This window comes from Mandrillus leucophaeus, unplaced genomic scaffold (assembly GCF_000951045.1).
Source record: "Mandrillus leucophaeus isolate KB7577 unplaced genomic scaffold, Mleu.le_1.0 Scaffold172, whole genome shotgun sequence".
In the NCBI taxonomy this organism is placed as follows: Eukaryota; Metazoa; Chordata; class Mammalia; order Primates; family Cercopithecidae; genus Mandrillus; species Mandrillus leucophaeus.
In genome coordinates this window covers 10,490-25,242 of record NW_012101721.1, presented here as the reverse complement: position 1 = coordinate 25,242, position 14,753 = coordinate 10,490, and positions in this window count along the sequence as shown.

Here is a 14,753-nt window from a genome sequence, read left to right as displayed (position 1 = left end):
TCAACTCCTTTAAGGCACTTGACAGCTTTCTGCTTCGTAGAGTAGTTGTTTGTATACATAGAGTAGTTGTATATATAGTTCATCTTAATAACTCCTGCCTTCCGGGTGACCTATAAAGACACTGGCCAGCAAAGTGCGGCCCCGCCCCGCCTCTCCCGCCCACGCCGCCAAGTCCCACGGGGCGGGGCCAGGGCAGGGGACCTTTACCTATCCTCTAGGTTCCGTCGTAAGCTGGGTGGTTTCTTAGCGCCTGGAGTTGCCATGCAGAAACAAAATATTTTAAAAGATAGCTGGACGTCTAGCGGAAACCGGTTAGCTAGACCACTGTGTTCTGTTCCGTGTCCCCCCATCCCCCAACCGTTAAAAAAAGAAAAAACTGGGAAATTGTGTCATCTTAGAGTCAAGTTAGAGCAAAAGTGAATTCTGCGCACTGTGAAACAAGGACAGGGGGAAATTTTGGAAAATCTCAGAATGCTATTATACAGAGAAATAATTATGACTGTAAAATTGTAAATGACAATAATGAATAGGCTTGGGGCTGCTGCAGAGGACAGCAGCCATCCTAGACCTTGACTGGCAAATAAATGCTGAGTGCATGAAACCCACGAGACTGAACAGGAAACTTTGTGATGAGCTGAGATTTCTAAAAGACTTTCACAAAAACCAGAAAAGATGAACTAACTTTAAAAACACTTTATCATGGTTAATATGTTGTGAGAAATGCATGGGCTTTAAGGTCAGAAATAGCAATGTTCAGATCCAAGGTCTACTACCTTAGAGATCTGAGACCTTGGAAAAATTATTCTCCCAGAGGATCAGAGTTTCCATAATTTTCAAACACAGATAAGATGTTCCAGCCTTCAGGGCCATTCCGATGTTAAACAAACACGCAAAACATACACAGTGCGTCACAAACCAGGAAGGCTACCACTTCCTGGGCCTTCCTCCATCAGGGTACTCATAAAGAGGCTAAAGGCCAAAGTCAAGGGGATATTGCAGATATGCTAAACACAATCAGATACTTTTTTTTTTTCTTTCTTGGCATGGAGCCTCTCTTTTGCCCAGGCTGGAGTGCAGTGGTGCGATCTCGGCTCACTGCAACCTCCGCCTTCCAGATTAAAGTGATTCTCCTGCTTCAGCCTCCCGAGTAGCTAGGACTACAGGCGTGTGCCACCACGCCCCACTAATTTTTGATAATTCAGAACAAGAAAGTGTAAACCTGAGTAAAGTCTCTGCGGACAATGTATGGTGCTTTCTCGAACCCAATGGCAGAGAGAAGGCAATGGCTCCTAATTGCCTCAACTCTTTGGGTGAAGAAAAATCTGCGAAGGGCACAGCAAACCCTGACAAGTAATCTTGAAGAGGAGGTTGTAAAAGAACAGTTAACTTTTTTTTTTTTTAAATAAGATCAAACCTCCAAGGTCGGATGAATTAGTTGTAGGAAGAGAATTGGAAAGAAAAAAAAAATTGTAGACGTTCTCTCTTCTCTCAGCCCTCCTGTAGCAAATAGTTTCAACTCCTTTAAGGCACTTGACAGCTTTCTGCTTCGTAGAGTAGTTGTTTGTATACATAGAGTAGTTGTATATATAGTTCATCTTAATAACTCCGACAGCACCAGCTACAGGATCTTGAACATATCAAGGGTCCAATAAATATTGGCGAATAAATTAATGTTATGTAATTTCCATTAATAATCATCAGAATTCATTAAGCCTGTATATGAAGATTAAAGATAGAGAAAATGTTCTCCAGGTTTTCAAAGGTGGATGAGGGGTAATGCCAAAAATCGCAAATACCAGTAGTCAGCAGAATTCCAAAAGGGATTTGTAAACATGGTCATGAATACAGATAGAGCAACATGGAATTACTGAGGACGTGCTTTTGCTTATCTGTTTGCTTATTGTTTTCTTGTCTATAAAACTCCCACCCCTCCATTCCCTTTTTTTTTTTTCTTTTCTTTTCTTTTTTTCCTTAGAGATGGGGTTTTGCCATGTTGCCCAGGCTGGTCTGGAACTCCTGAGCTCAAGCAGTCTGCCCACCTCAGCCTTCCAAAGTGCCAGGACTACAGGCGTGAGCCACCATGCCCAGCCCATCTTTTACTCCTTTCGAAATCCATTCATTGTTTGAAGACTTTTGTCTTATTCTGTTTATGATGCTATAACAAAATACCACACAGACTGGGTAATGTGTAAAGAACAGAAATTTCTTTTCTCACAGGTCTGGAGAGTGGGTCGCCCAGGTGCCAGCCGGTTTAATGTCTGATGGAGAGGCCCAGTCTCTGCTTCCAAGATGGTGTCCTGTCCCAAGATGCTGTCCTGTTGTCCTGATATGATGGTGTCCTCACATGATGCAAGAAGGAAGGGCAAACATGCCTAATTTCCTCCAGTCCTTTTATAAAGGTGTCAATCGAGAAAAATTATGAGACAACTCTCAATCATTTTAGGAGATTGATTTGCCAAAGTTAAGGATGCACGCCCAGGAGACAGTTCTATGCCTTTTCTGAAGATGATTTTGAAGGTTCCAAATTTAAAGGGGAAAAGGTGGGATTTTGAGAAGTACGTAATTTTCATGTATGAGGGCGATAAGGAAAAGTAGTCATTCATGCCTGTGTCTAGCTCAGTGAATCTGATTTTATATATATAAGATGACAAATGGAGCAGGGGAAAAATGCAGGACATCTACATTTTTACATAAGGTAGCATAGACAAAATGGGGCAAGGGAACAATGAGATATGCATTTGTGTCTGGTGGGCAGCGGGGTGACTGCATCTGTAAAGATTATCTATCCATTTACATTGCCGTAGTGAAATTTTAACAGAACTACCTTAAAAGATCTTGCAGCTCACTAGGAATTTTCTTTGTGGGCAAAATATGGAGGAGGCATGTAGCTTTTCATCTTGCAGCCATCTTATCTAGAAACCAAAAGGGGGAGGCAGGTTTGCATGACCCAGTTCCCAGCTTAGCTTTTCCCTTTGGCTTAATGAGTTTGGGGTCTCAAGATTTAATTTTCGTTCCCATTTTCCCTTCTTTTTCTTTAAAGTCTTTTGGAGAAAGCGTTTCAGAAGGAATACAGCTTTCTGACCTAGGTTGCTTTCTCTTCCTTTTCTTTTGGCCTAGTTTCTCCTCACTAGGATGGTTAACTCCTGGAGGTTCAGGTCCCATGTTGCTAGGAAGGCTCATTCCTAAGATGTTATGTACCATGAAGAAAAGGAAAAGGAAAAGAAAAAATATATATACACACACACACACACATATATATGTATATATGTCCCTAGACCAGATTTATAGCAACAAATAGGAAGTAAGCCTGGAAGGTGTGTCAGGTTATATTACTGCCTCCTCAATTACAGCAATCCCCTGGGCAATCATTACCCTAGACCTTTCAGTGGTGTGTGGACTTATTTGCAAGCACATACCATAACAACACTGTAAGCAGAAACAGGACAGAACAGAAATTATTATTATTATTCCTATTATAAGCAACAGCTTCTGCCACCAACTTCCCCAGGATGCAAACCAATCGCTCAACCAATTGATGAGTGAGGGTTTTGGATCTGACAGGTTGGTTATCTGGCTTTTCGTATCAGTCATAAGTCGGGTTATCTTCTTCGATTCATGTGGAATATATACACAACATTCAGTTTTTATGGTGGTGCAGGCCCCCCCGCTGTGTTGCTGGGAGTATAAAGCATGACCTCATTGTTTAGCAACGACATACTCATCTGGCTATCATTTAGGGCCTTCTTGGTATAATTCATTAAGGCATCTATATGCCATACAACGCTTTTAGTACCTACCTTCAATCTTCAAGTGATCATGCCACTGGAATACTGAATGTGTCCAGTGAGATCGTAAATGAAAAAGGCTTGCTGGTTTGGGCAGGGTCTGAATTATTCATCCTTGTTCTTAGCATAACCTAGGGAATATTGTCCTAATCACCCTGGAGGTGTCCACAGCCATAAGTTAGTACCACACAGCCAATACGTCCCATTTGGTGCCAGCCGATAAATACCTAGTTGCTACAGCCAATCAGTGGCATGCCAGTCAGTGTCTTGTAATATGATAATGTGGTCACAGCGTTCTCCTTGTATCCACCCCACATTTCTCGTACTGTCTGGTCATAAATCCTTGGTGTGGTTTCTTTGTTCCCAGCATTTTGGCTGAGTTGGCCAAATGAAAGGGTGGGCCAGATAAATTCATCCCAAATTTGCATTCTTCCATTTTGAAATGGGCTGTTGTTTGGGGCATAGTTACCACCTTTTGTTTTAGTTGTGGGGGATACTAAAGTGAGAGCTAATGAGCTGGTCCTTTCCATTGAAAAACTTTTCCCATCTTCCTTGTTCTGTTATGCCAGCACTAAGAATACCAGACCATTTCTGTGATGTAATAAATTTTTGGTATTCTATTCAGTCCTAACCTTGGAAGGAGGATACCAACCATGGCAGGCCAGGGCCACTGGAAAGAGGCATAAGTCTGCATATCCAGCAGGTGTCCTTTTGTAATCTGTCTGCATAATCCTGAGTCCATTGTAGAAACAGGTTTGTTTCATTGGAGTCAGTGGGTGGCAATGGCAAGAAGGTGTAGGGATATAGGGTCAATAATAGCAAGGTTGTAAAATTCATTTTAGCTACTAAAAGGATGTTTAATCAGACAAGGCAAGTGTCCTGTTCTTATAAGACAGCAGTTGCCAGTAGCTCTAGGACAATAATTGTAATGGTTATTATACGATAAACATAGGCATTCTTTTGTATACAGGCCTGGTCCTGTGTCTTGGGGTTAAGCCGTCCACAACAGCTATCATCTGCTTCTATTCTGGATTGAAGGTCGATGTTTAGTGAACTGGAGGTGAAGGTCTTTGATGGGAGTTTATAGTCCACTCAGGAGTTTGTGTCTTTTTAAGATGAGAGATGTGAATCCATGAGGCTATACCCTCTAATTTTGCTGCACGTGGATTAGTTAATAGCACCTAGTATGGGGCTTTCCATCGAGGTTGAAGAGAATCCCTTATTAAATGTCTTTTTCAATAGACAAAATCTCCAGGCTGCAGATCTTGACCAGGTACCTTATCTTCAGGGAGCACACTGTGAAAGGAATTCTTTACCAAGTTTACTGGCTTTTTTAAGATAATAAATGAATCCCTCCCAATATTGCAATTTATCTCCCTTGAGAAAAGTTGGATTGGTTATTTTCATTCCTATATATATGGGCCTTTCGGTTATAATTTCATAAGGGGACAGTTGATGTTTTCCAGGAAGGGTGAATTGGAGGATAAGCAGCACTAGGGGGAGTGCTTTGGGCCAGGGGAGGTGAAATGCCTCTGTGAACTTAGCCAATTGTGTTTTATTTATTCCATTGGTCCTCTCCACCAGGCCTGAGGACTGGGGATGGTAGGCACCCTGAAAATGTTGAAATATGGCCAAATTTTACAAAGATTTTGAAAAATCTGGCCAGTAAAGTGAGTTCCCCTATCACTGTGAAGTTCACAGGGGACTCCCCATAGTGAAGTAATTTTTTCTAGTAGGATTTTTCCAACTGCCATGGTTGTTGCTTGCCTGCAGGGAAAAGCTTCAACCCAATGGGAAAACATGCAGACTATTACTAAACTATAATATACTAGACTATACCGATAACCTTGAGATGATGGCAGCTGGATAAAATCATGCTACCATACCTCAAAAGGTCCAGCTGGAAGGGGAAAATGACCCTGGACCCCATGGAGGAATTTTCCTGGGTTATATTTGGGACAAATAACACATCAAGGGTAAACTTTTTGTGCCACTGTGAGGATGGTTTCCAGTAATATTGTTTACACCAGGATATAATTTTATCTGGATTCCAGTGGGTTAGGTTGTGAACATATTCCATAAGGGAGACCTGACATCCCATTGGAATAATGGGTTTATTATTAGGTCCACACCATATTTCAGTTTCGGGAGACAAAAATCCCCCTGCCCGTTTCCAGGTAGATTTCTCTTTTGTAGGAGCTATGTTCTGGGTTTCTTTCAACATGTTTTTAAGTGTTTTGGGCTTTATGGCCATTTCCCAAATTGGGGCTGGTGGATCAAATGCTGCTCTTTTAACTGTGGTATCAGCCAATTGGTTATCCCGACCTTCTGTGGTGTCTGAGAGTGACTTGGGATTTTTATAACTGCCAACGTTTTGGTTTTAGAATGGCTTCTAACAGCTCTGATACTTGTTGTCCATTTTTTATGAGTTGCCCTGAGGAAGTTAAAATATCCTCTCTCTTTCCATAGCCTCCCAAAGTCATAAGCAACCCCAGAAGCCTAGCACTATCAGTATAAATGTTTGCAGCCTTGTCTCTTGCTAATTGACAAGTTCAGATCAGGACAATCAATTTGACCACTTGAGCTGATCTGACTTGGGGAAGAGGACTGGCTTCAATTACCTCTAGTAAGGAAACCACAGCATATCCTGGTCTAAAATTTCCATTCTCTCCTCTTAAATAAGACCCATCTGTATACCATTCTATCTTCAGCACTATCCAGTGGCATCTCCTGTAGGGCTGTCCTGGGTGTGAGAAATAGGTCAGTTACCGGAACAGAGGCATGACGGGTTTTGTTGGAAGGGCCCAACAAGAGTGGCCAGGTTAAGATTATTACAGTAGCAAATGGTAATATTGGGAGATGATACAAGAAGAATTTCATAAGAGGCTAACCAGTTGACAGAGAGATGTTGAGTATGATGAGAGTTTAGAAGGGTTTCAAGAGAATGCAGCACAAAAATGGTAAAGGAGGAATCCATATTTGTTTCTTCAACAGACTTATAGAGAAGGGCCATGGCTACTATTGCTCTCACACAAGGAGGCAGCCCTTGAGTCACAGGTTCCAGCTGTTGGCTATGACAGCCTCTAGGTCTCTAGGTCTCTCTAGGCCTCTAGGTCTCTGCTGACCACTGTGTTTCTGGGTTGGTACCCTAGATGCAGTACCTCTGATTTCATGTGTGAAAAGGGAGAAAGGCAATTTGTAGTTTGGGTGCCCTAAGACTGGGGTATTAGAATTTCCTTTATTTGTTGTACACCTGATTTTCCCTCTGGAGTCCACATGATGGGATCAGGTTGTTCAATTTTTAGGTATGCATACAGAGGTTGAGCTATAAGGGAGAAATTTGGTATCCAGTTTCTACAATAGCCTGCCAGGCCCAGAAGTCCTCTAAGTTGATTCTTGGTGGTGGGCATTGGGAAAGCTAAAATTCCTCTCACTCTATCAGGGTTAATACTCAGTCCTTTGACTGAGATAATATGCCCCAAATACATAAGTTGTGGTAAGCGTAGCAGCAGTTTGTCTTTAGACACTTTGCGTCCCTTGGTGGCTAACTGACTAAATATAGACTATCTTCCAGACAGGAAGACAGTGTGTCTGAACAAAGGAGAAGGTCATCCACATACTGGATGAGTGTTGAGCCCTGGGGAAAAAGTAATCCTCTAAATCAACTTTTAATATTTGGGAACAGTAAACGGGACTTTCTGTGTACTCTTGGGGGATTACAGTCCATGTATATTGCCATTCTTTCCAAGTAAAGGCAAACAAATACTGGCTGTCCAGACCTACAGGAATACTAAAGAAAGCACTGCAGAGATCCACAACTGAGAAATACTGACTGGTGGTGGGTATAGCTGATAGAAAGGTATGTGGGTTGGGGACTACTAGGTCTCTGGGTATTATATTTTTTTTTACCCTCAAGTCCTGTACAAATCTCCATCCTCTCCCACATTTTTTTTTTTAACAGGGAACACAGAGCTGTTGCAGGGGCTTGTGGAGGGAATAATGAGCCCCTTCTTCAGATCACCTTATATGATAGGGGCAATTTCATCTATGGTTTCTTGTCATAGAGGATATTGTTTAAGGTTGGGTAGGGGTTTCTTTGGGTTTATCTCTACCTTTATAGGAGTGGCTGAGAATATTTTCTCTATATCTGTATGTGACTGAGACCATAAGTGGGAGGGGACATCCTTGAGTAAGTGTCGCGCTTCTGGGGTTAACAGGAAGATTGTGGAATCCAAAAGGAGTTTTACTGTTTCCTGCTCTTTATTCCAATGTCCTCTCTTCTCCCCTAATATTTCCTTCTCTGTCTCCATGTCACTTTCCTGGTCACAAGATGACATTTTAACATTACTAGTACTAAATTGTGGTACATTGTCAGGACATTTTTGAATTTGTTATTTTTGGTCTCCTGGCTCCAATTCTTAAAAGAGTTCACTTTTTGATGAAAAAAATAATGCCATAATCCCATGTGGGCATTATGGATGTTGAGGAGATCCTGGTCCAAAAGATTGGCAGAGACCCCCCAGGGCATATTAAAAATGCTTGGGACAGACTGTGCCTGTCACACTTAGAGCCTGTGGCAGGGGAGCTGAACCCAACAAAATGGTAAAGTATAGGCTTGGACTTAAAACATGAGACAGTTTTATTAGACACACCCACCATGTTAATTCTTTCATTACTCCGAGGAATGGGGTTTCTAAATACGGTGGGATTTATAAGAGATGTAGTTGCTCCTGTGTCAATTAAGGCAGTTGTAAGCTCATGGTGTATTATTATACAAATCTCTCCCAATTTCTTTGTCAGGGTAGGCTGTTTGGAGAGGTGAAACCCCTGAACTTCCTCGGAGCACCCCTAGTCTTCCCAGCTCGCTGAGTTGCACTTACCTGCCTTTTCTTTCGTTTCCCTCTAAGGCAGTCTCTTTTAAGGTGTCCTGGTCTCTTAACAGTGGAAACATACTGGGCTGGAAGAGTCCTCAAACTGAGGGAGCTTAAAGTCTTTCCGGGACTGAGAGGCTTGAGAAGTTAATTGCTTTAGCTGTGAATGCATAACTCAGGCAATCTTTTGTTTTTCGTTTTTTAGCATAGTGCAGGATAATTGGTCAGCTAAGTTAACTAGTTCATTAGTTCTGGCCGTGGCCCAATTTGTCATGTGGCATTTTACAAGGGTGGCCAAATCATCATCTAGTCCATTTAAGAAATTTGCACTTGGCCAGGCGTGATGGCTCACGCCTGTAATCCTAGCACTTTGGGAGGCCAAGGCAGGTGGATCACCTGAGGTCAAGAGTTTGAGACCAGCCTGGCCAACATGGTGAAACCCCGTCTCTACTAAAAATACCAAAAAAAAAAATAAAAGATTAGCCAGGCGTGGTGGTGGGCACCTGTAGTCCCAGCTACTCAGGCGGCTGAGGCAGGAGAATGGCGTGAACCCAGGAGGCGGAGCTTGCAGTGAGCTAAGATCACACCACTGCACTCCAGCCTGGGCGACAGGGCAAGACTCCATCTCAGAAAACAAACAAACAAACAAACAAACAAAAAAACTAAGACACACACACGTGAGCCTAGGCCTGTAGAGGGTCAAGATTATTAATATCACTGTCTGCCACCTCCACATTTTGTCTCACTGGAAGGTCTTCAGGCGCAATAACATGCATGGAGCTGTCATCTCCTATGATAACAATATCTTCTTCTGGAATCCCTTCGAAGGACCTGCCTGAGGTTGTTTTACAGTAAACTCCTTTTTTATAATTACTCTAAAATAGTGATAAAAGGTCAGTGAAGTAGGTTTATTTACAACAGCATCACCAAAAATGTGAGTAATGTGTTGCACTATAATGATGACAGCTACATCATTAGGTGATTGAAATTTTTCAGCTCCATTAGAGGAGCTAAAAATGGTAGCCTTATGGGACCATTGTTGACCAAGATGTCATCATGCAGTACATGGCTGTATTTTTAAGACAATAAAAACTGATAGAGCTTATTGCCATCAGACCCTCACTAAACAAAGGTATAACTCAGGGTGGCCTCAACAGCCAGAATGGAACTGAGGCTTCCATTCAATGGTCTAAGAACCCAATCCTGTCAACAGTCACCGGAGTGAGCTAGGAAACTGATCCTTTCTCACTTGAGCCTTGAGATGACCACATCCCCAGGTGACACCTGGATTGAGGCCTATGAGAAAAACCCTGAAACAGTGGATCCAGAGAAGTTATGCCAAATTCTAACCTCCAGAAACTGAGATAATAAATTCGGTTTCAATTCGTCAAGTTTTGGAGTAATTTGTTAAGCAGTAATAGATACAAAGCAATGCAACATTCTTCAAGAATAGTGAAATGGAACCCAAAGGATGGGGCAAAGAGGCAAGAAAAAATGATATGCAAAAAATTAGCAACAATGTGGGTAAATCCAAGCAATGACCAATTAGAAAATAATGACAACAACTATATTCTCATCAGAGGATTTTTTTAAAAAGCAAGATAGAACTATATTACTGGACCCACATTCATGTGGAACAGGAACAGAGTAACAAGAGCTCATGAGTGTTATTGGCAAGACGCTTTCTCCCTTTCCTCCTTTTAATAATGGAATACCATGAATTCTAGTGGAGTGCATGGCTTACCAGACGGAGACCATCTTTCCCAGCTTCTGCTACAGATAGGTGTGTTCCTATAACAAAGTTTTTGCTAATGGGATGCAAGTAGAAGTGATGAATGCAACCAGATAACCATTTTACAAGAAAGCTACTTGTTTTCCTCTCACTTGTGTTTTCCATTGGCTAGAAAATGACAACTGGAGTGATCACATGAGATCCGAAAATGAAAGCTAAACAAGATGGCAGAGCCAGTCCACCAACCTGGGTCCTTGCATGACCTCATGCAGCAGAGCCACCCACCGCTGTGGAAGGCACAGTGCCCAAGCCCCAGCCTATTCTGAACGGTTGCATGGGAGAGAATAAACATTTCTCCTAGTTAAGATACTTATTTTAAAGTCTCCTTGTTACAGCAGTTCAGTGTCTATCCTGAAAAAGACATCATTTGAACTCCAAAAGAAAGAAGAAAAGGAGGGAAAAACATCATAGGAAAAGCACATATTTTAAAAAGCATGAAATGAAAGGTTGAAAATAAGGCCAAATATATCAAAAGTAAGTAGGTTAAATGCACCAATGAAAAAGCTGATTTTCATTTAGGATGAAAAAAATCTGACTCTACCACATTTAGGAAAGATACATCAAAAATATAAAGGCACAGAAAGGTTGAATATCAAATAACAGAAAAAAAATACTAGGTAAATCCAATGAAAATAAAGCTAGTTTGCTATATTGCTGTCTGATTAAATGGACTTTCAAGGAGAAAATGCGTTATAAAGGATAAATGTGTTACTATGTAATGGTAAACATCTAAACTAACCTGGAATATATAGCAACTCTAAGCTTGCAATTATCTAATTTTGTGTGTGTGTGTGTGTGTGTGTGTGTACACATATACATGACAGAATTACACAGAAAAACAGACAAATATACAATCACATTCGGAGATTTTTTGACATACCACTCTCTGTAACAGATCAAACATTAAGTAAGGATGTAGAAGACTTGACACATACATTAACCTTTACTTAACAAATAATCCAATTCCCCAGTAAACATAGAGGGAATACTTATAAAAATGGGCAACGTACTGGGTAATAAACAAAGTTTCAGTAAGTCTCAAAAAATTGGTATCATAGCGACCACAATGTAGTTGAAATAAGCTAGAGTAAAGACTATTTACCCACCTCCATTCTAAAATGTAAGTACTTCAGAAAATGGATAGAAACTTCCCAAATGGATTTATATGTGGGCTAACTACCCCTGAGCTCTGTAGAGAGTTCTGGTATTTTAAGGTTGGCGTATTATGTTTTCAGTACTATCTTGCACTGCAGCATGGAAACATGGATTAGTAGCTCTTAATTCATACTCTCATTATTAAGTAATAAAAGTGAACTGCAGAATGTTATTTTATTTAAGTTTTAAGTCAGAAAAAATAGCCGGGCGCAGTAGCTCACACCTGTAATCCCAGCACTTTGGGAGGCTGAGGTAGGCAGATCACGAGGTCAGGAGTTCAAGACCAGCCTGGCCAACATGGCAAAACCCTGTCTCTACCAAAAATACAAAAATTAACCGGGCATGGTGGCAGGCACCTGTAATCCCAGCTACTCAGGAGGCTGAGGCAGGAGAATGACTTGAACCTGGGACGTGGAGGTTGCAGGGAGCCAAGATCCTGCCATTGCACTCCAGCCTGGGTGACAAGAGCAAGATTCTTGTCTCAAAAAAAAAAAAAAAAAAAAAGGTCTGAAACTTCTTTAACTCTACAATTTTAGAAATGTAGTATAGGCCGTGTGTGTGTGTGTGTGTGTGTGTGTGTGTGTGTGTGTGTTTTTTTTTTTTTTTTTTTTGAGACAGAGTTTCGCTCTTGTCACCCAGGCTGGAGTGCAATGGCATGATCTTGGCTCATTGCAACGTCCGCCTCCCGGGTTCAAGTGATTCTCCTGCCTTGGCCTCCCTAGTAATTGGGATTTCAGGCATATGCCACCACGCCCAGCTAATTTTGTATTTTTAGTAGAGACAGGGTTTCATCATGTTGGTCAGGCTGGTCTCGAACTCCTGACCTCAGGTGATCCGCCCCCTTCGGTCTCCCAAAGTGCTGGGATTACAAGTGTGAGCCACCATGCCCGGCCTAGGCTATATTTTTAATTTTGGAAATTTGAGCCAAACCATTTCTTGCCAAGAGTTTCCAAAGATCCAGTTTCACCAGGAATAAGAAAACCACCCAGTGCATTTGTGCATCTATGTGTGAAAGTCCCAGTTGAAACAGATTTGGCATTGCCCTTAAGTGACAGCAGTGATTTGATTTTCTTGCCCATAGCTCAAAAGTTTTCTTTAGCCTCAGACCTGGACTAAGCCATCTCAAATGTTTATAGAATAACAAATTGGAATCTTGTGCATTAAATTTATCTGTGATTCAGATGAATGTGTAGTATGTGGTGCTGTTTATTCCTTCCTGGCATGTTTCGTTTTAATATTTTTAGTACAAAACATGTAATAAGTGGACTTAAGTTTTATGTCCTTGCAAAATATTGCTACTGTGGCATAGTCATTCTCTATTGCTGCTGTAACAAATGTATTATTTTACAGTTCTATAGGTCAGAAATCTGCAACAGGCCTCGCTGGGCTAAAATCAAGGCATCAGGTGGGCTGTACTCCTTTCTGGAGACTCCAGGACAGAATTTGTTTCCTTGCCTTTTCTGGCTTCAAGAGGCTATTTGTGTTCTCAGCTTACTTCCTCTATCTTCAAAGCCAACTAGCTAGTCAAGTCCTCCGCTCACATCTCCCTGACCCTTCTTCTGTCATCGTCTCTCTCTGACCTCAGCAAGAAAGCTTCTCTGCTTTTAAAGACTTGTGATTAATTTGGGCCCAGGCTGATAATCCAAGAGAATCTCCCATCTCAAGGTCCCTACCCTGAATCACATCTGTGGAATCCCTTTAGCCATGTTAAGTAGCATATTCACAAATTTCAAGGATTAGGGCATGGACATATATGGAGACCATTATTTTGCCTCCAGTACATCAAACAAGTTCAGCATTGACACTAACCACGAGAGAGTCCTTTCTAAGGACAGAATTGTAACACAAATATAAACAATTGTGTATTTGTTCATTTTTCCACTTTCCAGGCTTTTTCTGACAACTGTGCATTAATTAAGGTTTCAAGACTTTCTTCAACATACACATTAGAAATAATGTGTGTGATGCCTACCATAGGTACTATGTCCAAAGAGTCTGCAGTCATAGGAAAATTTTCACTAACAAAAGAATAAATATAATAATAGCTGCCATGTGTTGAGTGTTTACTGTATGCCGTGCATTCTTCTAGATGCTTTACATGTTTTGATTTAATTTTTTTTTTTTTTTTTTTTTGAGACAGTTTCGCTCTTGTTACCCAGGCTGGAGTGCAATGGCACAATCTCAGCTCACCACAACCTCTGCCTCCCAGGTTCAAGCGATTCTCCTGCCTCAGACTCCCAAGTTGCTGGGATTACAGGCATGCGTCACCATGCCCAGCTAATTTTGTATTTTTAGTAGAGACGGGGTTTATCTATGTTGGTCAGGCTGGTCTCGAACTCCTGACCTCAGGTGATCTGCCCACCTCAGTCTTCCAAAGTGCTGGGATTACAGGTGTGAGCCACCATGCCTGGCTGTTTTGACTTATTTAATCTTCACCAAAAACCCTATGAGGTGGAGATTAGCATCCTTAAAATTTTACTGATGAGTAAACTGAAGCACAGTGTATATTTAAAGTAAATGAGGTTTGGGGTGTTACCAAAAGAAATGATATTAGACAGCCTTTGGTATAGTAGTTTTTATAACATGTAACCACAGCAGATATAGTACATATTTTATATAGCATTCAACTCCTTAAAATTGATTTATTTAACTTAGAATTAAGAGGACAATAGAATGGAATGTACACATTTCCATTTCTTTTAATCTGAAAGAAATGCTTCTGCTGGTGTGTGCGTGTGGAGAGAGAGAAAGAGAAAGAGAAACGGGGAGAGAGGGAGTTTAATTAACTTGATATAAAACAAAATTTCCTCCAGCTCTGTTTCTCATCTTGTTTCTGCCATTCTGCTCAAAACACCAGATATGTGTAATGTCACCTTTGGAGTTTATTAACATGCAGTTATTAATTTGGAGTTACTAATACAAAGGATGGATAAGAGCCCAACAATAAAGAAACTCCAGTTAACAGTGCTGGGAGAGTTAACAGTTCAAGGCCAGTGCTCACGAATGCACCATTTCATCTCTCTGGTTTAAGATTGAGTAATTTAAGATTGAGCAATCGCCAAGCTTCCTTGAACTTGGCCGACAATATGCTTTGGATTACAAAGTAATATTTTGCTTTCAATGCCAATTGTTATTTACAAGAGGTTTTAA